The sequence below is a fragment of the Eurosta solidaginis genome, chromosome 1 (genome assembly GCF_040869045.1).
Source record: "Eurosta solidaginis isolate ZX-2024a chromosome 1, ASM4086904v1, whole genome shotgun sequence".
In the NCBI taxonomy this organism is placed as follows: Eukaryota; Metazoa; Arthropoda; class Insecta; order Diptera; family Tephritidae; genus Eurosta; species Eurosta solidaginis.
This window is the reverse complement of record NC_090319.1, coordinates 83,346,013-83,373,818: the sequence shown is the minus strand read 5'-3', so window position 1 is coordinate 83,373,818 and position 27,806 is coordinate 83,346,013. Positions and strand designations below refer to the sequence as shown.

The 27,806-nt window shown below is 36.1% G+C and overlaps 1 protein-coding gene across 10 annotated transcripts in view; it reads right to left on the bottom strand.

Moving 5' to 3' along the window:
- Nucleotides 1–27,806, bottom strand: part of SNF4Agamma (SNF4/AMP-activated protein kinase gamma subunit) — a 591,124-nt gene that overhangs the window by 236,907 nt on the left and 326,411 nt on the right. Inside the window, exon 1 of one of the 10 annotated variants that reach the window (XM_067758895.1) lies at nucleotides 867–1,702. The exons of 6 other annotated variants lie outside the window; for them this stretch is intronic. The gene's annotated coding sequence lies outside the window, so the exon portion shown is untranslated. Of the gene's footprint in view, nucleotides 1–866; nucleotides 1,703–27,806 lie in introns of those variants that run through there. 3 more of the 10 variants (XM_067758894.1, XM_067758891.1, XM_067758893.1) reach the window with 3 other exon arrangements.

Genomic DNA, 27,806 nt, shown 5'->3' with positions numbered 1-27,806 from the left:
AAGTTTTTAATGTCAGTTGATGTACTTATAAAAGACTTTAAGTTCTTGGTTGTACAAATTTGTTAAATAAATGAAATGAAATTAAAAAATATTGACGAAAAACCGAAAAATTACCCCGGTGCGCTCCGAAACCGGGTTTGGGAGCCATAGTATTTTTGCGCAGAACACTGTTCTGCAGAAGAAAAAAACTAATTATAGGAGCGTTCCATACAGTTATCGAGCTCTGGCTCACGATCAAATATCATTGGAACGATCTGTATCAACTTTATGAGAGCTGGCAGCACTAACATAAAACATCTGTTTTGTTGAAAATAAAAAGAAGAAACGTTCACAAAAACTGAATATACTGATATAATTATTAACATTTCAATAATTTCGCACGTAAACAAACAATGTTCCTTACATTTTCTTCAAGTTGTTTATTCTTTGCGTGTTTTTGCTTTTAAATATGGCGAAATATTTTATGTACACATATTTATTTCAGTGCTACCAACTCAAAAGCGGTTAGCTGTCAAAAAATCTACTACAGAAAACAAAAGGAACAGAACTGCTATACGGATCAAAAATTGAACCAGATAAATATCAGGATCACAACGTTGTTGTTGCATTTGCATGTTATATTTTTTATCCGTATCTGGTTCACGCCTCATTGGAACATTACTAATTTCTAGGTATGTGCTAATAAATTTCGCTGCTCTATTTTCGTGTTCACAGCTGTATGTAAATTACCACTGTCTGTCAGAGAGAAATAAGCCAGAAAAACATGCCTCTAAGCATTTATGTAAACATTTGTTTAGTGGATGTGAGGAGAGTGTGTGACAACGAGCTAATTATTAATTAATGATTGTTTCTGTAAAAACACTTACATAAGCTGTTGCTTTAAAAGTCGTCCGAAAATGTATTTATGCATTTGATAAAAATAAAATATTTTAATATTTCTCTGTTTTTCACAAATTCACCAAAAATACAGTAATGTACATATTCACCAAATAATTTTTTTTTCTATTTCTTCACTTTTTATCAAGTTTACAGTTTCTTTTCTTTATATTTTTACACAATTGTTTTTGTATATTTTATTATCCACTGCTTTCTTATATAAATTTCTTTCAAAACTCGTCCGGCGTGTAACCGGTTTATTGGTTGTTGTATTTGTAGGTCGCTTTAAATAGGCACTGCTTCATATTTTTATTCATCTGCTGACTTTATTTTTGGTTATTGTACAAAATATTTTTGTTTTTAACTTCGTATGCCAACCGGTTTGTTTAAATACAAAATTTCCTTTTGATATTTTACGAATTGACACAGTCGGTTGAAATTTGAGATACGATATAAAATATTTCCAATTTAACACGCGATTTAATTGAAATTTTTAATTCGAATATATATAGACTCAAAATTGATTTAATAGTATTTATGTTAAGGCAATTACATGTATGTATATAGGTACAAGTTTTATAAATAAAACTCTCAAACAATTAGGCGCTATAACGCCACTCTTACAATTCTTTATGTTCAATCACTTTGTGCTATTTACAATATTTGAGTTATTAATACACAAATTATTATTTTTCGCACTTTTCTTATCTAACACAATGCTTTTCTTCAACAAACCTTACTAATTTCAATGCTTGAAATGAATATAAAACACCACTGCTCTTCATTCGCTGGTTGAAAGTGAACTGAATTGATATAAAAAACGCGCCACTGCTTACCCTGAGATTATTTAACTGTGGGAAAGACACCCAAGCACCATCACACATACTAAAGCAGCTAAACAAATGCAATACATAAACAAAATATATAAATTAGACCGTTTCAGAAATCACATTTCTCTTTCAAACGGACCTTCCTTGTGTTTATAAATCTAACTCTTAAAACCCAAACACACTCGACTTTGCGACGTTTTGGCGCTGCCGTGACTTTGAAATAACGCACATTGAAAGTTTCCCTACCCCAATGAACACAAAAGAAAAACCAACACGTTGACAACATTTTCTTACCACACACAAAAACTGCTATGTTTTATGTTTTCATTTCATTCCATTCGCCTAATACCAATTTGAACAGACATAATTTGTTGCTGTACAGATGAGCCAATCATATAGTTGAACCATGAGTCACACTTTAATTTTTTTTATGTTGAAAAATGAAAATGAAGTACGGGACATATTCTCTATTGCGAAACGAAGGTTCGTATCGTCTCAGAGACGAATAGTTCGCCTTTTTACTTACTTACTTACTTACTTACTTAATTGGCGCTTAACCGTCTAAACGGTTATGGCCGTCCAACAAGGCGCGCCAGTCGCTCCTTCGCTCCGCCAACCGGCGCCAATTGGTCACACCAAGGGAGTTTAAATCGTTTTCCACCTGGTCCTTCCAACGGAGTGGGGGCCGCCCTCTACCTCTGCTTCCATAGGCGGGTTCCGATAGAAACACTTTCTTGGCCGGAGCATCATCTTTCATTCGCATAACATGGCCTAGCCAGCGCAGCCGCTGCGCTTTAATTCGCTGGACTATGTTGATGTCTGCGTATAGCTCGTACAGCTCATCATTAAATCTTCTTCGGTACTCGCCATCGCCAACGCGTAGAGGTCCATAAATCTTTCGAAGAACTTTTCTCTCGAACACTCCCAAAGCCGCTTCATCTGCTGTTGTCATGGTCCATGCTTCTGCCCCATATAGCAGGACGGGTACGATAAGTGACTTGTAGAGTACGATTTTCGTTCGCCGAGAGAGGACTTTACTTTTCAATTTCCTACCTAGTCCAAAGTAGCATTTATTGGATTATTGCATTATGTTAAACGGCCGGCGAGACTAAAACAGCTGATTCTCATGTGACGATTGACCTAACGATTGAAAATTATCTAAATGAATCATTCGCAAAACGGAGAATAAATATGTATGTAAATTAAAACGAAAACACATCGCTTATCGTTTGTATTCGCATATACATACATACATATGCACATATCTATGTAAATATTTTTATAGAATGATCAACATTTTTGTGGTTGCAATGAAAAAGCCACCCTTCAAGACCCCCAATTCCGGCCAAGGTTTTCTATTAGGTTTTGCCTATTTAGTTTAGAGATACGCTTAGGAAATAATGGTACCAAAATATTGGCGTATACGGTTTTTCTCGCACAGAACAATTGATTAAAGATCACGGTACGTGAGATCGCCTTGCACGAATTCTCACGATCCCTTTAAAAGCAGAGCTCGTTCAGAAACCTTTTTTTCGCTACTTTAAACAATCCAGCTATAGGGTAGTTTAATCAATAGCCAGCCTCTCATGGGCCACCGGAATTTGTTTTTAAATTTTTTTATATTTTCTTCATTTTTAAAATCTAGCTAATATCGATAATATGAGCAGCCAGTTAAGCAAATGTTTTTAAATATGTGAATAATGCAACGAACCAGTAGTCTACAAAAATGTTTGAAAAACGAGCAAATGATTTAAGTAATCGAACAGCGATTTAACAGGTAAGCCCGTCAGTTTACCATTGTGAACGTTTTTTTTTTAAAACATTCGCAACTTGTATGAATTCACAATGGCCTTCACCTTAGTATTACGTAAGAAATGTCGAAGGCCGAACGAAAGCAATAGAGAATTACATTGCTAGATGAAATCGTCAAGAGACGAATCGTTCGACTGAGCTTTCGTTCTTAATACAGAATGATCCGCTAAATTTTTTAACAGTGTACCAAATTATTTTTCAATTTTAATCGAATGGTCATGGAAATTCGAAGTTTTTTCATGAATTGCAAAAAATTACAAGAACTAATTGACATCGCTAGAAAATCGTAATTCCGTTTAGTTGCCTCTGTATTAAGAACGAAGCAGGGAAGACGTGTGTATTTAAAGCCAGCTGTTGACGCAACGTAAGCGTCAAAACGACGCAAAAGTACAACATGTTTGGCCTAGAAGTTACGAACTTTTGTTGTTAATATGACTGCACGTATTGTAGTTTTCACTACTGCATACATTTCTTTGTTGTCCTTCCCGAACGGTATATTAAAAAAGAGATGGTATTGCTTAGTGTTCCATTCTCTCCCTTTTACTTTCGCTCCTCCTTATTTCCTCTCGCACAATCCCTTCTATTCTCCTTATTATCGATTTCTCCTTTTTGACTCTCTTTCCAACGCTCTTCCCCGCCTTACCCTTTGCACGGTCTATGTCTTCTCCACCTATCTTAAGGAAGTCATAAAATATACAAAATTTTGTTTTAATATATTGTACCATTTTTGAAAAATATGTTCTATATATTAACCTAGGCTAGACGTTGCACAGCCCGAAAATTCGAAATATCTGAAACGGTTTAATATACATATACATATATCTCAATGTACATATTTACATGCATGCATACCCCCAAATGTGATGTTTTGAAGAAACAGATACTCTCGTTAACCAAGCTAGAAGAAACTCGTCAGAGTGTAAAGGCTCCATTACTGATACTTAGCATAGACTTGACTTGGCTTGCGAACTGTCACTTATAGTTCTGTTAAATTAACATTCCATGTTACTGATTACTCAAAACTTAACTTGACTTAGAAGTCTGTTGAATTTTGATTTTCTATGTAAGTTCTAAGTGACGTTTACATTTTGAGATGCCATTTGTTTGTTTCCATTTCATTTTGACATTTTGTCATACAAATTGACATTTATTTAAAAATAAATTTCAACGCTGATTATGATGCCAGATTTTATGCAACAAGTTGAGTATAATCGTGGCTAAGCTGCCAAGTTAACGCCAAGTCAAGTCAAGTCTATGCTAAGTATCAGTAATGGTGGCTTAAGTGTGAACCGTGGGGTGTCTGTAATAATCTGAGACAGATGTTATTAACAGAAATTGAAATTTTGCGCACAGTATGCGTTTGAATAACTCAGAACAAAAATATAAACACTTTAAGATTTGGCAATGTATAAAAATTTCAAGCACATACTATGAAATAGAGCCAGGCAATTTTAAAATTATTCTAGTTTTTTTATTTTAATACCAATGTACCCCAGTGGATTGAATATTGATACGTTAATGGGACGTATAAAGTTTAAACCGTAATCCCGAGATTTCAAAACCCATTGAAGTATCCTCTCTGTGCGAGACACTTTACCACCAGTCGTAAAGTTGTTAAACAAAAAACGCTCAACAACTGGGTCGGCCGGCTTATAATGTCTACGATGTATTAAGTGAACCATTACCAAGCCCCTTTTGACATAAGTTTTGATATCCAGCGAGCGGTATATTATACATAGTGAATCACAGTATAGTTTTACTCAAAATCGTATTGCACTGTAAAGCATTTGACATAACCTCGAATAGGAATATGGGTACATAGTATACATATGTCAAGTGAATAGTCACTTCTTGGTAAGACGACGTCAATGCGAAAACCCATCAAAGCTTTGTGCTACCCGCTTCAGGCGCCAGACCTTAATATGATAGAATATATATAGACGCGTAGTTAATAAAGCCAGTAACGCAGTCAAAGTTTTGAACAATAAAAAGGACCCTTAGGGTCCGATAAGGGGCGCATCCCTGACAATTCCTGTCAGCAGCGAGGGGATTATGGGGGTCAGTCACAGCTCATCAATATAATAATGGACACCCGATCAAGTATTGCACTCAAGTCAAATGTCTCACATCAACTTCTATTCACAAAGGCACTGCAAAAAATTGTAAATTTTTGAGCCAATAGACTATAAACTGAATTGATGTATCAATGTGAAACCCACCTCTCTACCTCTTAGTCAAAAATCTTTAATCGATATGTTCCTTATTTATTTACTTAGAAGATTTTGTTAGTGCGTAGCTCTATTTTATGGAACATCACTGATGTGGCAAGATGTTTAACATGCAAATGGATTGAAATCAGTGGATCTCAAAAAACGCCTTTTCATTCTGTGTACGTTCTCTGGTTTTATTTCATTTTATTATACTCAGCATGCTTTGCACACAGAGTATATTAACTTTGATTGGATAACGGTTCGTTGTACAGGTATAAAGGAATCGATATAGATATAGACTTCCATATATCAAAATCATCAGTGTCGAAAAAAAAATTTGATTGAGCCATGTCCGTCCGTCCGTCCGTCTGTCCGTTAACACGATAATTTGAGTAAATATTGAGATAGCTTCACCAAATTTGGTACACGAGCTTATCTAGAATAGATTAGTTTCAATACTAACGAAATCGGATGATAACCACGCCCACTTTTTATATATATAACATTTTGGAAAACACAAAAAACCTGATTATTTAGTAAATAATATACATAGAATGTTGAAATTTGACATGTGGACTGATATTGAGACTCTTGATAAAAATTTGAAAAAAAATTTTAAAATTGGTGTGGCACCGCCCACTTATGATAAAATTAATTTTACAAATATTATTAATCGTAAATCAAAAATCGTTAAACCTATCGTAACAAAACTCTGCAGAGAGGTTGGAATGCTTTGAAGAAAAATTAACGCAATCGGTTAAGGACCACGCCCACTTTTATATGAAAGATTTTTAAAGGGGTCTTGTACGAATAAAATAAGCTATATCTTTGCAAAAAGAGCTTTATATCAATGGTATTTCATTTTCCAAGTGGATTTATAACAGTAAATAGGAAAAACTTAAAATTCTAAAAAATGGGCGTGGCACCGCCCCTTTTATGACTAAGCAATTTTCTATGTTTCGGGAGCCCTAACTCGAAGAAAAGTTAACGGATCGTAATAAAATTGGGTAAACAAATTTTCCCTATAGTAGAAACAAAAAACAAGTTTAAAAGGGTCGTAGATTAGAATAATAAGCTAAAACTTGGCAAAAAATAGTTTTGAATCAATGATATTTCACTTATCAAGTTTTATTGTAAGAGGAAATGGGGAGATATTTTTTTTAAACGGGCGGTGCCACGTTATGTAGAAAAGTAATTTATCTGATATGAAATGTACAATTGAAGCTCACGCTGAGTATATACACCCGAACTTTACTTGTTTTTTACTATTTTGTTTTTATTAATTTTTATTTTCTTTTATTTCATATCATTTCATTTACTTCAATTTAACTCAATTTTATTTTAATTTAAATAGTTGTATTTTATTTTATTTCATTTTGTTTTATTTTATTTTGTTTCCTTTTATTTTATGTATTTCATTTTATATTATATATATTTTTTTTGTATTTTATTGCATTTCGTTTTATTTTACTTAATTTTACTTTCCTTTATTATGTTTTATTTGATTTTCTTTGATTCGATTTTATTGTATTAAATAAAATTTTTTTGTTTAAGCTTATTTTTTTTCATTTTATTTTATTCAACTTTGTTTTATTTTATATTTTATTCTGTTCTAATTCATTTTATTTTATTTTACTTTATTTTGTTTTATTTTATTTATTTCATTTCATTTTATTTAATTATTCTTTTTTTTTTAATTCTATTTTATTTATTGCATTTAATTTCAAATAATTTTATTGTACTTTATTTATTTCATTTTATTTTAGATACATTTCTGCTGAGTTGGGGTGTCTTATTTATTATTTCATGTTTTGTTCGCATTTTAGAAATTTTTTCACCTAGGCTCAAAAGTTTAGGTAAAAAAACTTGAGTGTAAATAAGATAATTAATTATTTGTAGTATGCGAACAAAACCAGTCCTGTTAATAACATTAATTTTATATGTAAACATCTGCTAATTAACAGCGCACGGTACTATTTCACAGTCGAAAGCTGTAGAAAAGCATGGGCTATGTACTGCAGTACGGCATTATCACACAAGTGGGCTTGCCTAACGAAACACTCACACACAAACACCTACAAAAGCTTTATGGAATCAGCAGACGACAGCAGGGGAGCATTATTATTTGTACATATGTAATGTGTTTTGTTTATAACATCTGCCTTATATGCGAAAGTGAGAACAAAAAGAAATATACATACATATAAACATACATACATAATTTACAAACGGGTATATCGCATGCTAAGGTAAAACAGGAACATAAATAAATATTTGTTTTCTTTATTTTTACCGGCACTAATACCAATTGGAAGTCCTCAATGTGAGAATAAAAAATTTGGGTTTTGTTTTTAATTTTTTTCATACGCTTTCTTTTTTCATACCAAAGCCTTTTTCGTTTACTTTTACACTTGTTTTTACTGATATATTAAAATATTACGCAGTAGCAAATGCCGGTATAGACATACATACATATATACCTCTTTGTATTACATAACTCGGAGGTAAATAGGTACATACATACATACATAGATAAGTACGTGTAGATTTTCTTTTTTGTTAAACAAAAATACCTGCGGGAACTGGAACTACAACATACATACATACATACTTTCATACATATTTGTATTTCAAGTTCAGCAGCAGACAGCGTGTATGGGTTAGAACTATGGCCAGGATGGAAGTTTATTAAGGCAAACACAAATTTAATCTTTATCATTCTTCTGGATTTGACACTATACTATTAACCCTTTAAAGATCAAGGCAAGAATTTTCTCAAAATGTTTTGTAGTGCTATGAAAGGTTATTCATTTCGACTTACATATGTATGTAATTTGTCTCTACATAGATCCTAATTGTGGCTGATTAATCACAACTGAATTTTTGTACCGCTCAAGTTTTTTATCTTTGAAAATTTTCGAAAGTTATTGTCGTGCGAACAGCAGCTCTCAAAATAGGCCTCCAGTAGAGGCAGATAGTTTGGAAGTGGAATGGAAAGGATCGAAAGTATGTGTATGCCGATGTAAATGGAGATGGTGTTGAACACATCTTCTTCAAATGCTTTCGATACAGCCAGGCTCGGAGAAAGCTCGAGAAAAAGCACAAATCACACCCGATATTAATATAGCAAGTATGTTGAGCATACAATAATCCTAGCTAAAAGTCCATAAAAGGCACACTCAGAGCGAAAAAGTGAGACCATGATAGAGGTACATACAATGGGAAAGTTGGCGAGAACCGCGGAATCCTTAAACCTAAAGGACAATAGGAGCACGTAGACGTCACGACGAATGTGTTGGAGGGGGACAAACCGTCGAATGGTGTTGTGAATATTACAGATAAACCTCCAACAAGTGGTGTCGAGCGAACTCCTCTTAACCCTTTAGGGGGGTCTGTTGGACCTGGCGCTGATCCAGGAGTCATGACTCTCATCTACAAGAAAGGTCTCTGAGCTTAGCACGCGCGCATTTGGCGTTCACAGCCACCATCGTACATATATGCTGCCTAATAACACTACTGAGGAGCTCTCAGGGGTGGACGTCGGGCGAAAAAATAAGGAGGTATTTATTCTGGCATCCTGCTATGTGACCCATTCTGCGGGGCCACCACCGTGGGAGTGGAAGACGGGCGGTTGGTCATAGTTGCGGATGGAATGCGCACCAAAACGCGTGGGGACGAGGCAACACATATGATAGAGGCGAGTCTCTTGTTTCTCTCAGACCATGCTTATATCAGCATCACATCCACCAAGTGTAATATTTCGGAGTGAAGAGAGCCTCATGGAAAGATTTCTTTGTGGACACCGTGTGCTCCAGCCAAACAGAGCGGTTGAGGAAAATCCCAAGAACTAACAAAGAAAGAGAACGAGGAATGGTCACGTAGTTGTGAGGACACCCATCTGAAAATGGTCCAGAAGATATAAATTGAACTTTGAGCACGGAGCGGGTAGTGCCGGGCTTCCTTGCCATGCTCCTAATCTCGAGTAGAGTGATCGTGGAATATCTTCAAATAATATTCGACGGGTGCATAACACTGAACGATGTAAATAATAAGTGAAATAAGTAGACAGGGGTACGATGCAGGGCGAGGTATTATCACCTCTGCTGTGGATGCTGAGCATCAACCAACTGCTCAGGAGGATCGATAAGAGATCCGTCAAACTTACAGCGTGTCATCGTCGTTGTTACAAGTGGAAGTTGCTTTCCAACAATTACCTCTTTGATTGATCGGGCGCTTCAGAAGATATGTTCATGCCTGGGCATCTTATGTCGGGTAGACCGCGAACAAGGAGAAGATGGATATGATCTAGGGATACAAAGTTGTATACTAAATAGAATAGAAAAATAAAAAGTCTTGAAAACTTTCTTTTTTCAGTTTCGAAATCCATTGACGTTTCACTAAAGTTTTCGAAATTAAAAAAATAATATAACAAAATTTTATAAAAATTGCTACTGCAATTTTCGTGTTCGCTTCTCTTGGTCGCTGAGTGGAATATTATCCTATCTTGGCAAACATTTGGAAAACTCTTTTAATCTCAGTATATTTTCGTTCGAGGTCGTTTTTCAAAGTTTTCTGAGATAGAGCATTTTCTAAACGCCCGACAATATAGGGTGTATTCCACTGGACACTCAATCAGCTGGCCCAATATTAAGGAACATTTTCAAACTGTTTAGTTTAGGTTGGGTTGAACTGGTTCGGAGATATGAGTCAATTTGTGTGTCTAATTTCGAAAGCTTTGCATATGATCTGAGATATTTTGCAGCCCCGCGCTTTTGCCTACGCTTTTCCTGCTTGATGGATCATATGCAACACCTGTCTCCTTCTGAATTCCCCAAACGGATTAGGTCCTCTATAGTCGATTCCAAACTATTTAGTTATCACCAAATATTTATCTTAAATTACCAAAAAAAAAAAAAATAATTTTATTTAACTTAGATATATTTCGAGTCTACATATTTCCTAATTTTTTTTTTTATATCCTTATTTTATTTTAGTTTTTTGTTTGTTTTTTAATTATTTCTTAAAAGAACTCTCTCATTTCCCGCGCATGCTCATTTTTCCTCAAACATGCCTCTTGTTATGAAGAGACATCTATACAAAAAAACATACATAGTTCTATCTCACTCGCACTCATATACTGTTTTCAAACATTTCATCATTTTTTGAGAACAAAACAAACAAAAAACAGCAGAGAGTAGTGGAAACGGAAAGCGAAAATAGTTTTGTTATTATTGTATGTAGGTAGGTCGCTCGGTCGATATGTTTTGGTTCGCATTGTCTTGTGAAAAGATATGCACAACATTGATAGCAAATTCTTTTACGCTCCCAGCGAAGCGTGATTTCGGAGCCATGTGACGTTTATCACGTAGTCAACATGTAGTATGTACAGTTGAGGGCGTATGGTGAAGCGAGGGTAGTTGGGTGTGTGCTCTATAAATAACTGTAAATATATCAGGTCAAATGAAGCGGTAGTATATGTATATATATTGCTATCGTTGTTGATAATATTTTTAAGAAAGGGAGAAGTAAGCGTTAATGAAAGTTGTGTAACTGACACTAATCGAAGATTATCGTACACCACTTGATTTACAAATGCTCTCCCACTTGTAGGTTAAAAGTCGCATTTTCAGATAACAGTTAAGCTCGTGATATAACCAGTTATTTGTTGGATTAACGTATTGTGCCGTAGGTTATGGTAAAACTGTCGAATACATGTAGCAAATTTGCAGCTTGCCTGTCATCAGCATGGCTTTAGAAAACTCCATATCACCACCACCGCGCTAATGCCATTAGCACCCAGATAAATTGCGGTTTAAATCAAAACCCCCACCATAGAACAGTAGTTGTTGCGCTAGACCTATCAAAAGCTTTTGATACGGTCAACCATGGCATGTTACTGCAAGACCTGGAAGGGTCTACCCTTCCCCCCATGTCTTAAGAGGTGGACCGCAAATTACCTGGGTGGTCGGCAGGCATCGGTGCAATTTAGAAACGAAACATCAAAACCAAGAAGAATTAAACAAGGGGTGCCGCAGGGTGGTGTCCTCTCCCCACTTTTGTTTAACTTCTACATATCAAAGCTTCCTTCGCCACCAGAAGGAGTTACTACAATAATGACCACAGGCCCAGGCCCACAGATCGATAAGCTTTGCAACATAATAAACGGCTGCCCCTGATCTCTCCAGTTTTTTCGCCTCGCGAAACCTGGCATTATCACCGACTGAATCCTCCGCGACCTTCTTTACAACATGGACGTCCAATTGTCGACCATTTTGAACATCCACGTCGATGGCACTGCGCTATCGACTGTCCTACACCCCAAAATCTTGGGTATGACGTTTGATTAGGATCTACATTTTGGTGAGCATGCAGCCGCAATTGTACCGAAAATCCAGAGCCGTAATAAAATCCTCAAAACTCTTGCTGGCAGTACTTGGGGAAAAGACAAAGAAACGCTCATTACCACTTACAAAGCAATTGGCCGGCCTTGGATTGCATGGTACGCGTCCCCTATATGGTTGCCAAGCCTGAAAACTACTCACTGGAAGAAGCTACAGGCCTGCCAAAATACTGCTCTCAGAACCGCCACGGGCTGTCTCCTTATGTCCCCAGAACATATAATCAGGCGAGAATACTCCCCATCAGGGAGAGAAATGAGATGCTAACCAAACAGTTCCTGTTGAATACCCAGAAACCTGGGCATTACCACAGACATCTGATTGATGAGCCAACACCGCCCAGGGGCTTCAGGAGTCATCTCCGTAAGCATTATGAGGAAATACGGTACTTGAGAACTCAACCGTATTAAGTCAAAAAACACAAGTGGGCCTCAGTGAACTCCACAAACAGGCGTCGGACCTTTATGCCAGGAATTGCCCGGTGAATCCAGTACTCAAAGAACAGTACCCAAAACTTGCGGAAAAGGAACGCACACTCCCCAGGGAAACGCGAGTCACTCTAGCTCAACTTCGATCTGGATGCTGTAACAGGTTAAACTCTTACCTGTCCAGAATCAACCCCGACATACAAAATGTATGCCCTAACTGCTACAACAATAACATATATGTAGCTATATATGTATGTACATATCTATTCCGGGTTTTCTGTGAGACTGGGACCTAAGCGGCTCAGCAGTTTTTGATGAACACTCCAGTAATGGTTTCAGAGACTATAATTTCAGAGTTTGTCAGAGCTCTTCCGCCAAGTATTCTCGTTCACAGCTGTGAACAAGCCGGAGCGTGGTGAGATCCTCCTCATGAAAACTATTATGTTCAACATGAGGTGCGGCCGACTCGCTATGATAAACTAGAAAATAGATGCGATCGCTATCCCTTCACGACATTATGCTTGTCGACTTTACTCCCGAAAGGAAAATTCAGACCGCGAGAGCTGATATATCTTGCTATAGTCAACTGAAGTACAAAATTTGAAAACACCCAACTTGTTTCCTGAAAAAACAAAAAAAAAAAAAACACAACAAAACGAATTGATCGTGTCGTGGTTGACGAGATCCATCGATCCAGTTTCGTTAATATTCGTACTCTACGTGGTTCAAATATGGGATCGGACCATCACTTTGTGACGAAGACGCCTCTGTCAAGGGAATAAAGTAAGAAAAATTACTAAAAGCTGCTAACGAAACTCCACACTACTCTCGCTTCTGCGCACTGAAAGCAATCTGCGTCCTGATAACATAGCCGGGCAGTGGGAGCAGATTTATCTCTGACACTATAGGTATCGAGTAAGTCTGGTAAAACAACAACGTCATAAAATAAGACGCTACCTATAGCGCCACATTGCGTTTAATGCTCGAAACTGTGGCGGTTGATAGAAGGTTTCAAGATCGTGTCAGATGCCTGCAGGAATGATAATGTCGACCTGTTAACTAACGTACAGAGTTTGCTTAAGTTGTGGAGTGAAGCCATCTTAATTGCTAGTAAGCTAGGATGAAGACTAGAAATCGCTGATGACGGAAAAAACGTTTCAGCTCCCGACTCTGAGGAAGTGAGCATGGTAATATCCTCGCTAAAAGGTAATAAAGCCAAGAATTGGTGAAGAGCATGCCTCAACTCCTACACAAAATATGGTCGAACAAGCTCGACACGTACTATCTTCTTGTCGAATTCAAAGCAGCGCGAAACAGAATCTAAATTTCCTGCAAAACTAATAAGGCTTTTCCAAATGACTTTTAAAAACCACCAACTTCGCAGGTTGTGGAAGGACTCCTCCGAGACATTCGAAATCGAACGAGGCTTCAGACAAGGCAACTCACGTTCGCACGATTTCTTTTACTTAATTCTGGAGAAGATAGTTCTAGCAGCAGATCTAAACTCCGAACAACCGATTCTAAGTGCGTACAATTACTGGCGTATGCTGAGGATATGGTAGCTCTTAACAAACACGTTATGAGTTCTGCCGTCTTTGGATTGGATAAAGAAGCAAAAAAGTAGATCTTGCGATAAATGTATTAACAACAAAGAAACTTCACAAAAGTTTTGGGGAGTGTTATCGATGTTGATGGTCCTTTTCCGCATATAGATCCGGTACGTTGTGCTAACAAGTACCATTGAGGTACTGGCCCGATCATCTCGGGAATGATTAATATGACCAAACTGAACCTTCCAGGCCAAAGCGATCTAAAGACGAAATAAAGTAAGACTCTGTGTTGTTTTATAAACTTTATAAAGTTTCAAGTTTCAACACATACATTTACATATTCCTACTCTTTAATTATGCATTCCAGAATGCCATAGATACTTCTAATAAGTAAGTACCTACACCTAGTCGTATCAATTCTCTTTAATTTTGTTCATAATTATCGTGGTTATGGATAAACTTACTGTCAAAAAAAGGAGACAACGAAAATTGTTACGGCGTTTCTACGGACAGTACAGCTATCTAACGAAACTGTTTAGTTATTGTGGCTAACATAGGTAGTTCTTGAACTCATTAGCTGTGGTTTTTTTTTACATCTATATACGTATACGCTTAAACTTTATATGGACAGCTAAGCATTAAACTTTATCTACACTTCTGAAATTGCTGCGCAGAAAATTAGTACTCATTTTCAATACGCATTATACTCAGATGCATTATACTAAAGATGTGTCTATGTTACACCTCTACACTACGTCTATGTATTACCTATACAAATGGTGTGTGTCTACTATTCACCGCAACCGATTCAGCTATACATAGGTTACACACTATGGCCACCACAGGTTTGTGTCTGCGCTTTTCTGTACAACATGTTCAGTAGCTAGTTATTTAACCACTGCCACTAGATGGGTCTCCTAAACATTATCTAAGCGAGGATATATAAACAAGAAAATTATAATCTCATTGGTCCACCGTCACTTGAAGTAAAATAATTATACGGCCCCTGGATATAATTAAACTATCTTCATACCGCAAAAAACCGTCCCCGCCGCTAAACTGGTACTTCGAAAAAAGAAAATGGTCTCAGAACGACTGGGGACGAATCGAATTCTCTGATTAGCTCAAAAAAATATATTCAATTAAGATTTGTAATGCGTGGTTAGTCTCAATAAAACAAAAATCACAAATTCGTTACATTACTGTGCTCGAGTAGCGTTACTCTCCATTAGCAAAATATAAGCAACTGCCATAGTTTTTATTGCGTATCACACCATTACATACAGAGAATCATTCACAGTTACGTTAACGCAGTTGTGACTCAATCATCCTATATTAACAGAATTTTGATTCCGGAATTTTGACTTCAGAATTTTGATTTTAGAATTTTGACCGTTTCCCATATTAACACGCTTATATTAGCTTCACGTGTATGTATGCTTGTTTGTAACTCTCTAGGCTAGGCGCACAAGGGAGAGCTAGACCCATCTAGCGGCAATTATTGAAGACTCGCGGCAGTGGTTAAATAACTCGCTACAAAGCGAGTTGTGTTTAATAGCGGAGACACGAACCTCTGAGACTAACTACGAATCGCGAACCTTAACTAAACAAAATTTATTTTGAACTCATTAGAAAATATGAATCGTAGCCAGTTTTCCCTCTCCAATTTATATTTTCGTAGTGCCAGCTTAGCGTACGGGATCGTTTATTTTTGGTGAGATGCGGTTTTTTTTGTAGCCATGGGCCATCAAATAATTTTTCCTCAAGAGACGCTGTACCGTTGTGATTCTAATTTTCATGTCTATACTATCCTGCTACTGTCACCGGTTTTAAATGTGCTCAGTAAAGCTATCTTGATGATATCTTTATCACCACACGATTTTTTTTTTGACCGTAAGTGTAGACGAACACATTTCGGAATGAACCAGCCCCTGTCTAAATGTGTAAAGCTTTCCTAAAAAAACACCACACTGCCTTTCAAACTAACACACAAAACTCACATTCACACACACAATACATTCATGCATGCATACATCCATACATACATACATCCATACATATACATATGTACATTCGTATTCTATGTATGTATATATTATTAAGCTCTAAAGAAGGCGCGTATGTTTATCGCTTATAGACTTAGCAGTTGGAGTATTGCGTCATTGCTGCTCAAGACTTGCCTTTCTATCATAAAAATTCAGCACTATTCCAAAATAGTAAACAACCAAATAAAGAAAAACAACAGCAGCAAAACCAAAAATGAAGAACGATATCTACAAAAAGAATACCTACTACAAAAATAGTAAAAAGAGATAAAGAAAGAGTGAACAAAGTAGAGTAAGAAGGCCAAAGGGAAACTCAACGTCATGCAACGTCGCAATAAAACGTAGTCGAACATTTTCAGAATGATTTGATACATGGAACCATACTTATGTATGTATGTATATCATGGTTTATGTACAGAATAGAAGTACGGGGATGTGACGAAGTATAATAAGGGATTCTTTCTATAAACACCACGACCAGGAAATAACATAAACGTACAGTGGATAGCAAAAGTTTCAACTACGCTAAGAGGAACTCAAATAGGTACATACATAAACAGCTTTCACATGCAGCAATAGGCTGAAAAGGTTAAGCACAATTGATGTTGATGGTCCTTGGTCGGATATAGATCCGGTACGTTCGGGTAACAAGCACCATTAAGGTACAATCCCTACTATCTCGGGAATGATTTAATATAACTACGTTGAACCTTCTCGCACGGTTATGGCACACGCTGAGTGGTTGCAACTGGACGTATACTGATTTTTGGCATAAACTGTAATCTCTTCATCAGTATGTAAATATGGTTTCCTGTTTTTACATAGTAATCGCCATACATAGATACAATCTTTAATATACATCCATACATATGAAGATACGAACCCGGCAAAAATATACGAATAGCCTTTATAAAGAATCAACACAGATACCATTTTATGGGGCATAGTTGGTCATATATGCACATCCAACTCTCTTGCATAACCATACCATTTGCAATAACAAATGCAAGCTAATGCTACAAGAGTACATCTACCGTTAAGCCAACAAAAGGTGGCTACAAATTCCACGTAGTCCGGCATCTAAGAAAAACAAAATGATAGATTAAGAGATTCCGTCAGTACACTCGTACACCCTAAGTAAAGATACAACAGTGCCCTATCCAATAGGCTGTGGGAGTTGTAAAGTTTACGAAGAAGAAGAAATAGGTGGACCACATCATCAGTAACTGCGCGGCGTTAACTGGTGCCAGATGGCGCTGTCAGCTTTCTTTCTGGATAATCTACGCTCGGTCGTGTAGTATAAAATCAAGGACTTGATAGCATTTTTCAGGTCATTAATATGGTTCGAAAAGGATGGGTAATGGTGCCCTGTCGTGGTACCAAACACTGGCCTATGTGTACCTATGCGACAGCCACTTCAACCTAACCTAAAATCTGTTGTGAAAGCGTGCCCTTTAGAAAAAAGCTCTTATGTAATGAAATTGAATCGCCTGCAATTGTAGGTTGAATTGACCGGTTCTTAAAGACCTCATATAGACTGAAAGTCTACATTAGATGAAACTTGCATTGAAATCCCGGGCATAAGAAAGCTCAGTAAAGGTTAGACACCCTGTCAAGAGCAATTGTGAACTCAGCCTGAACGAATCATATTTTTATACTCAGTTGAGGAGAGCTCACAGAGTATATGAATTTTGTTCGCATAACGGTACCCCGTAACGGCATAAACTAGTCGAGATAGATATAGACTTCTAAATATCAAAATGATCTGGGCGAAAAAAGAAATGCATTTAGCCATGTCCGTCCATCCGTCTGTCTGTCCGTTAACACGATAACTTGAGTAAATTTTGAGCTATCTTATTGAAATTTGGTATGTGAGTTCCAGGCCACTCATCTCAGATCGCTATTTAGAATGAACGAAATCGGAATATCACCGCGCCCACTTTTTCGATATCGAAAATTTCGAAAAACCAAAAAAGTGCGATAGATCATTACCAAACATGAATAAATCGATGAAACTTGGTAGGTGGGTTGACCTTATGACGCAGAATAGAAAATTAGTAAAATGTTGGACAATGGGCGTGGCACCGCCCACTTTTGAAAGAAGGCGATTTAAAATTTTTGCAAGCTGTAATTTTTCAGCTGAGTATGTAATGTTCGGTTACACCCGAACTTAGCCTTCCTTACTTGTTTGTATGGCTAACAACAAAACTGGGGAGAGAAGATAGGGGATGAGCAATATAAAAAGTATGCTGAAAACATATAAACAACGTATGTGTGTAAGCACATACGAACATATGTACCTGTGTCCACTCAAAGTAAGGGTATGTAAAGTCAATAACGGTAACGCTTATGTTTGCCTTGATTTATTGAGAATTTCCATTCACATGCAGTATGTAAAAAACAAAGTCATGCACATGCTTTACAAGGGCCCGTGATGAAAAAGCACAAAATGCAGTTTTGGGTACTTGAAATATTCCCCTCAAATACATTTTTATGTATATGAATGCTTGGTTTTATTACATATGTATACACATGTTCCATGGTTGCACATAAAATGCAACTGCTTTCAAGGTCAAGACCAAAAAAGCAATACGCCTGAGTACAGCCAGACACAAAACAACCGGCGTATTTGGATGTGCATATTTATGTATACTTTTTTGTTAGCTTTGCCACTCACATCCATGGGGAATGAATGAATGGAATAGTATAATTACGACGCTTTTCGAATTTAATACGCATTTAGCAATTATTTTTTGACTTGTCGTTAGTATTTCGAGTTGAGCACGTAAAGAACCAATACGAAGGGGGTTTGTGGTACTGGCAATTTAACGATGGAGGTTGTATGGAATTTTTATTTTTCAGAAAAAACTTGTTTAAAATGTGGGAGTCTGACAGTATAAACCTTTACCGAACTCCGACTGAGGGTAAAGCATGTACCATAGACTGGGTGGAAAAAAGTTGAAAAAGTTCGCCCCTTCGCATTGTAGCTTGGTTAATTGACCTACAGGCTGCTGAGTGGAATACCGCCCTATCACGGCTGCCGGTTCGAAAACGCACTACTCAGAAAATTTTGAAGTAACGCCCTATTTCAGAATTTATTTCAAAAACGCCCTATTTCAGAATACGGTTGAGGAACGTCCTATCTCAGATTTTGTTTCAAAAACGCCGTATCTGAGCTCAAATTCATCAATACATTTTGACGTTAGCTGAGGTGTATACGCAAACATTTTCAGATAGCGCGTTCTTCAACCGAGCTCAGAGATAGGACGATTTTCAAACAAATCTGAAACAGGGCGTTATTCGTAAGTTTTCTGAGATATGGTGTTATATGTTTGTATGTTTAATGGTGTGTTCAATTTTACTTAAGATTTTTTAGGAATTAAGGAGCCTAACACCGATAAATAATAATTGTTATTCAATTATTGGGAAAAACTGAAAAGAAGGAAACATTTACTGGAATATTGAGATGTTACCATTTCGAGAACCGCCACGTCATCTTTGTCAGGCAATTTCTAAATGTTAATTTATTTCAACAGGCTTTATCGCGAATCGAACCGCGGTCAAACTGCTGAATTCACAATCGCCTAACCATTGGGCTATTGTGTGGCATTTGCTTTCTTGGCTTATTTCAGTGTTTTAGAAACAGCTGCCGGGATAGGGGGATATTCCACTCAGAAGTCGATATGATTTTTGATGTGTAAACATCTTTGCTCCATAATGTAAGTGAAGTCATTGTAGGCTATTGTGGGAACACTGTGAAAATGATATGAGTTATCGATGTTTTATCACCGAGTTATCGGTTTGTTATCGAACAATTTTCGATTATTTATAGAAAATTTGTGGATATGTTATCAAAAACTTATGGATTTGTTATAAACTAGTTATAGATTTGATATCGGAATATATCGATTTCCTATCGGGTGTGCTACCAATTTTTTATCGGAATATTATCGATTAGTTATCAACAATTAATCGTTTTTTTTAATGAATTTGGATCCTAATAAATTCCTAAATCGATCTGTTGGTTTGAGTAGGAGAGAGATCCAACGGCACTTTTATGGACCTTAGTGCACTGGCTCGGTAGCCAATCTAACTTAACCTAACCTATGAAACCGATACTGGCAAAACTTTTATATAAAAAAGTCGGTATCGGTAGTTACGAATAATAAGACAACGAAGCTCTTCTCAAAAGTTCGATATACGTTTCTGGCAAAGTTAACTCTATTGTGGTTTAGCTTCAATCACTAGAGGTTGCTCTAGTCAACTTACCCCTCTATATTTACATATCAAATTTCACTTGTACTTGGCAGCCACACATTTTGTTTCTTGAGAATCTCTATATACCATTCAAACGTGAAGCTCTATATATCCTGTAAACGTTTTTATGTGTTTCAAGGTCATTTTCACATAGTTTTGCCCGCTTAACTATATAGGTAGAGGGGGCCCCTTAAAGTATGCTGCTCGTTTTTCGATGCCACAAATTGTGAATTAACCACATAATTATCTGTGTGACTCCGAAGGCCTACTAAATATTAAGGGAGGAAAAAACAGCTTTCTTAATGATCAGTTATAATTTTGACACAAACAGCGGAAAGGCTGATTTAGCTCAAAATTAGTTCCGACTGCTTCAGAAAAAGAGGTTTGAAATATCTTGATAGTATGTATCTAGTAATTTCAGAATTCATGAAGTAAATATTATCCATTAACTACTTTTTTGTTTTGAGTCATCATCATTCCATAGCAAAAAAATTGCAACTGTATTTGCTTTGATTTATGTATCTCGGTCATTTAAAAAGATAATGAAGAAAAACAAACAAGAGAAATAAGTAACAACTCTTAAGCTTGTATTGGTTTCATAACTTTGAAGGCGGTGTTCTAATTTGCAAGTTTGCACTGTATACTTAAACCTTGAAACACATTTGATTTCAAGGTCTCTTTCGCGGCCGTGACATTGAAAAAATTTCGTTCGTCGTCCCATTAAAATTTACTCACAATCATTTTGCAATGTTTGCGTGTTTTGATAGCTGTCCTGTTTTCTGATACATATGTATCCCAAATGTATGCATATACAAATCCCATATACATATGTACGTATCTACCCATGTATGTATGTTTTTATTTCCCTCCTTTTGTGCAAAGTGGTTTAAAATGCATTTGCAATGTTCCCTCTGCATGCGATTCTTTTGCATTTCTGTTTTGTCAAAGCTTTTATTCGCTTTTTATTTGCTTTTACTTCGGCGTCGACGAGTTTGGAGTTTTTATGGGTTTCCTCATTTTAAATTTGCTGCAGCTTTTATTATCTTTGTTCTGATGCATTGAATTGTTTTTTATTTGTTTGTGTTTTTTTGAAGTTTTTCAAAGTTAAGGCTGCACAAATGTGCTGCAGGTCTTCTAGTTATACCCAGTTGTACTTGTACACAGGGTATTATAACTTTGATTGGATAAGGGTTGTTTGCACAGGTATAAAGGAATCGAGATAGATATAGACTTCAGCTACTCATCTCAAAATTATGAGTATCGAAAAAAAAATTTGATTAAGCCATGTCAGTCCATTCATCCGTCCGTTCGTTCGTCCATCAGTCCTTTAACGCGATAACTTGAGAAAATACTGAGATATCTTCACCGTATTCGGTATACGCGCTTATCTGGACCAAGAATAGATTGTTTTTGAAAATGATCGAAATCGGACGATAATCACACCCCTTTTTCGATATCGAAATATTTAGAGAAATGCAAAAAAAATTGATAATTAAAAAACGAATACCGCTAAGCTAATGAAATTTGGTATATGGATTGATTTTATGACGCAAAACGTGATTTCTAAAAGTTTTTGGAATATGGGCGTGGTAACACCCACATATAGAAGAACAAAATTTGGAAGTTTAAAAAGCCGTTAAAGATATATCATTGAATGTCGGCAGAGACACTATCCCTTAAACAAATTTTTAAAATGGGTGTGACCCGCCCTTTTTTGTTACTTTTTCCAAAATACTTTTAATGCGATAAGTGGTCCGAACGAAATTTAGCATAAACCAGGGTGCGCATCGCGTTTGCTCAAAAACATGATTTTCTCGTACTATCTCATTTTACGTTCGCGATTTCTCGCGATAAATACTTATAAGGACGAACGATTGCAAAACAACATATGTATACCTTTTTCGTTTTTGAGAGACTAGATAAACAACTTTTCACAGCAGCCTTTCCGCCGCGATCGATCGCTTTGTACGCTCGTTCGTTTTCGATGTGTATACACAAAATTATTGCCTGCGGTCTCTCAACTAGGAAAAATATTTTAACGAACGTTCGTTGAACTTAGCATTTATCGTGAGAGATCGAATTTTTGAGCAATCGGGATTGTTCTTCCTACGGTGCCATTGCAAAAAGTTGAGTTTAATAAGTCGAAAAAAATTATATATACGTGGTAGATTGTTTTTAATCTTATTAGTATTATATTAATAAAAAATGGGGAAAACGGCGAATATTGACAAGGCAAAACTTGTGGCCTTTAATAAAGATACCAATTTGTCAATATGCCTTTTATGCGAAAAAAGCTTAAAGGCCATATATTAGGAAACATTAAAAGACACTACGAGACCATACATAAACATAGCTTTGGTGAAGTGGAACCATCCACAAGTGCAAGTAAGAACTCATATCGTGTAAAATTAAATAAAACCGAGTTTATAAAATGTTGTGTTGGACTGGTAACTGTAAAAAATATACCGTTTCGAAATTTCGAAGACGAACTTTATTTTAAGGAAATGATTGCACCCTACGAAAAAAAGTTTATCTCGAATTTGAATTCTAAAAATATCGTTGAACACGTGAACCTTATCGCAGATAACATAAAATATATTTTGAAACAAAACTTTTCCAAAAAAATGTTATGTTTAAATATTGATATTGCTACAAGAATGAGAAAAAGTATATTGGGTATAAATATTCAATACATCAAAGATTTTAAAATTGTGATAAACACTATTGGTATGATACAACTGAAAAAGAGGCATACGGCACATTTCTTAAAAGAGGAAATATTAAAATGCCTACGGGAATATCAAATTGAACTGACACAAATTTATTCAACTGCATCAGCCAACGGGAGAAACATGATAAAAGCCTCCCAACTACTCTAGCAGGAAATGTTAGACTTGCAAAATGATGAGTTGGAGGTTCCTTCAGAAAACGAGGATGACGACTGCGAATCAGTACCCGATCGCTTAAATTCAGTGCTGGCCATAGTTAGATGTGCTGCGCATACATTTCAACTTGCAGCTCATAATTCCTTCAAGCATATGCAAGGAAAATTAGAAGATTGCAGAAAAATTGTGAAACTCCTAAGGGCGAGCATTAGGCGTGGTCGTAACACTGTGGACATACGTATGCCACCTCTGGATCACCCGCTGGAACTCAACTGTTGAAATGATGGAATCCCTGTTGAGTTTAAAAGATCACATAAATAGGAACGAGATCGAGTTTCCTGTTAACACTGAAATTGATTGGAGCTTTGTAGAAAGCTTTGTCGATGCACTCAAACCAATGGCGCAATGTACAAAGCAACTTCAAACTGAGCAATACATCATTAGTGATTTCTACAGAGATTGGCTAATATGTGAAGTCAAATTAAAAAGAATGACTGGAAATGCTTTTGCTGCCAAACTGTTAGAGTCTATGGAAAAGAGAAAAAAATATTGATGAACAACGTCGCATTCCTTGCTGGTATATACCTCGATCCAAGATTTAACTTCTTAGATTCACAGTATGTGACTGATGAGTAGAAGAAAAGAGCTGTGGTATGTGTAAAAAATCTAACTATGTGCTTTTGTCATTTCCTCAGGTGCATATATTACGAACAAACGCAAGCCTTAATTCCTTCAATGGAGAATGCAATTCGCCTAACGAAAGAAATGAATCAGAAGATACTGCGCTAGGTTTGCTTAATGATCCCTACAGTATTTTAGAAGAGGAGTTCAACATCATGACCAGGTGTACATTGACAACTGAAAGCAATGCTAGTATCCGTCAAAAGCTCGATAATTTAGCGTTGCGGCTGATATACTTGATTATTGGAAAAATCTGTCCACAAAAGAAAAGGATTTGTATAAGCTGGCTGAAGTCATTTTAGCTGTTCCGTCAAGTCAAGTTTCCGTTGAGAGAGGATTTAGAGCGTTATCTACAATTCTCACTAAGCAGCGCTCCAGATTAAGCAGTAACACAATAAATGATTTACTTATGATTAAGCTCAATAATATTTTACTGGAAAAAGTAAATTTCTAAAAGTTCTATTCAAGTTTTACTAAATTGTCCCATGAATATCTTTTAAATATTTTATATTTTCTTTAATTCATATTTTTAAGTTTATTTTCATTTTCTTGTACCTACTTGAAATTTTTCATTTGCTGAATTTGGTGTTGAATTGCATATGTATGTATATACGTATGTATATGAAGTGAATTGATATTTTAATAAATGGAAATATTTATAAAGATGTAGTTCCCTTTCTTGTACTTTGTTCATTTCAAAAATAATAAAAGAAAACTTTGTTTTTCATGTGAATGTGTCTACCTACTATTTTTACATTTCATGTCATCATAATTGAAATACCCTGTATCCATATTTCCTTGCAAAAATCGTTGGATCATGTGGTCCACTGGAGTACTTACCATTATACTCCACTGTAATGCAGCAATGGACCAACTCATGTTTCTACACGAACATATTGTCAGCCGATCATTGCTCGTTTTTAACGATTGTAATCACAACACGATGCTTATTGGACTGTGGGTACTCCATGGATCACTCTGATGTAATGCGGAGCTGGAGTATATGGTCCAGTCCTAGGACATCGCAAAGTTAATTGGACCATCTTTTTTGTATGAATTGCGGTTAATTTTGGAGCACTCGCTTGGTCCATAGCGAGTACTCCATACATGCATGCATGGAGTACTCGCGATTTTTGCAGGGTTAGTATTTGCGTGAAAAGTTTTAGGTAAATAAATTTATTTCAAAAAGACATATTGGAATCATACATATAAGTATGCTTGCATATTCACATTGGTAGCATATCTATATATATGTATGTATATTAGGGTGTCCCAAACAAATTTTATTTTACTTTTGATATAGTGAAAATATAGTTCAGGACATCCGAATAGCTAAAAAAAAAATACCTGGCTCGATTTACCTCCGAGGAGATTTATCTTGAGCTTCTCTTCCAATTTGCGTCGTCCTTCTTTTCAATTTTACCTACAAATTGGCGGGACTCCGAACGGGATATGCAAAGCAGATTAATTTTCGCTGATAAACTGTGTGCCAATCGATAACATTTTACTCAATGGAACAATGAGGTGTACAAATTTTCCAGTTTGGTGTAAAATTTTCGATTTAGATGTGCTAATCCACGTGCAAAGAATTTATTTTGTCTTACATTTAGTTTTTTACGCACGCTTTTCACATGCATTTCTTCTTTTCGTATGTTTTTGGTTTGTTGGTGCTTGAGAAGCTATTATTTTTTGCATTTCTGAAACAAAATATATGCACGAGCACACAAAAGTAATTGCCAATTTTTACCTAGCGATTATCAATATTTTACCTAGCCTCATTGGCTAGGGAAAATTCTGACGTTCGTATTCACCACAATAAGTATCAAAATTTTCCTACGGCTTGTCAAAATTTCTCTTTTTCGTGCGATTGGCCCAGGGTCTAAGTTTTTCATCGCACAAATACCCTCAGATTGTTTGCGGAACTACGCTAACTAACTATGTAGGTATAATTGATAAAACTCTTTTTGATAATGCTTTGCCCGGGACTAACCCACACTTATTATATTTGTATAGAAAAATTAAGGTCGGTATGAGACTCTTCTAAACATAAAACAACAAATAAAAATTTGAAATTTTATACGGCTATATTTTTAGATGCCTTGAAAAACTTTTTCATTATAACAACACCCACCCCAATTTATATATGTATATGCATTTGTATAATTTCTCATTAATGATAATTTTGTATGTACTTGGGACCTACTCCTCTAGACGATCGCAATACATATAAATTAGAAATAAATTCAAGTAAATTTTTCAGTTTTGTTAAATTCTTATTACAAAAATAGTAACTTTTCTTTTTGTTAAGGGGGTATAACCCTTTATTGCTTAATGTATGAGAACATTTAAAAAAAAGTTTTTAATTTATTTACAATTTATCTAAAAATTAATTAATTAAATTTTTCACATATTATAAAAAAAAATATTCTTTTCATTTAACTTATCAAGGGAAGACTCAAAGATATCGCATCACCATTATATAAAAGATTGTGTATTTTACAACATCATATTGAATTTCAAACGAACGATCGCGATCGATCGCGAGATCGATCTTTTTAAAACGAGAAAATATTTGAGTTTTGCAGTGGACGCTCGCAAATAACGATCGATACCGAAAAATCGAATCACCACGCTTGAAAAGAAGTTTTGTCGCTCGTATTAGTTTGTGAAAATTGTTGTAGCTGTGAGAGATTGTTTATTCATTCGTAGGCAAATTCGATTACTCACTCGCGAGAAATGCCAAGCACTCAATTTTAATTGAGCGATAAGTTGTTTGAGAGATCGTATTTTGAGCGTTCTCCGCATCCTGGCATAAACTCTTTTTTTTCATAACTACAACTGTTAAACGGCATTTCTACCCGCTCAAGTTCATTAGTGGGGCCTCTGTATCCTTTTTGCTTCTTTTGAGCGAACAACAACAGCGTTTCAAGTGCACAGCTGGGTAGAAGGGCTGTCATGGAATCCAAGTCGGTTTTGCGTTTTGTCGGAATTACAAACCAATATTGATTTAAATTGTTGTCATGAAACCGAATTGGTTTTGCTCTTTTTGAATGTAAATAAAAACGATGTTTTGCAATGTTATCAGTGCACCGGCAATTTTAATGTTATTTTTTTTGGCAAAACTTTACAAAATAATGGTTTTGTGCATTTAAACAGAAATAAAAAAATGTATTGACTTCAAAATGCATCAGCAGTTGTAACATTTATGTTATTGGAAGAAGAAAGTTGCGAGAAGGTCAAACGGAAAATTTTGAGAGATCGCAGCAATCCATTTGAGTTGCCAGAGATGGCGTAATTAAAAATATTTCTTAATGTGGGTTTCTAAATATTTATAGTGTACTAGCAGACCCGGCAGACGTTGTTCTGCCCTAAATTTGACCTACATTTTAATAAGCTTTTTCCATCTAACTCTGTACGTCGATCGCAACCAAACCTATGTAATAACCACTGCCTGAGGTATACGCAACTTGTGTGAAAGTTTGAACAAAATCAACCGACGCAAAACACCGGCGACAAACTAACACACATTTTAGCCTTTCTTTTTATATATATAGATTTTTATTTTTCACACTTCACTATAATATTAAAACGAAATGAAGATATTCGTTGCTTTTGAAATTCGGCTTAAAAATTGCACATGCAACAACTAAAGACTCTCCTGAAATAAAAAAAAATGTCTTAGTACCTTTAAATCGCGGCCCCCTTAGAAACCCCGGGACCGGGGGTAATCCCCCCCTCTCGCCGGGCCTGATGATGTGGGCCTGGGCAATGTGACACGTGATTTTTATATATAAAGATTTGCAGTCACATTGCATACGATTGCATAAACAAAGA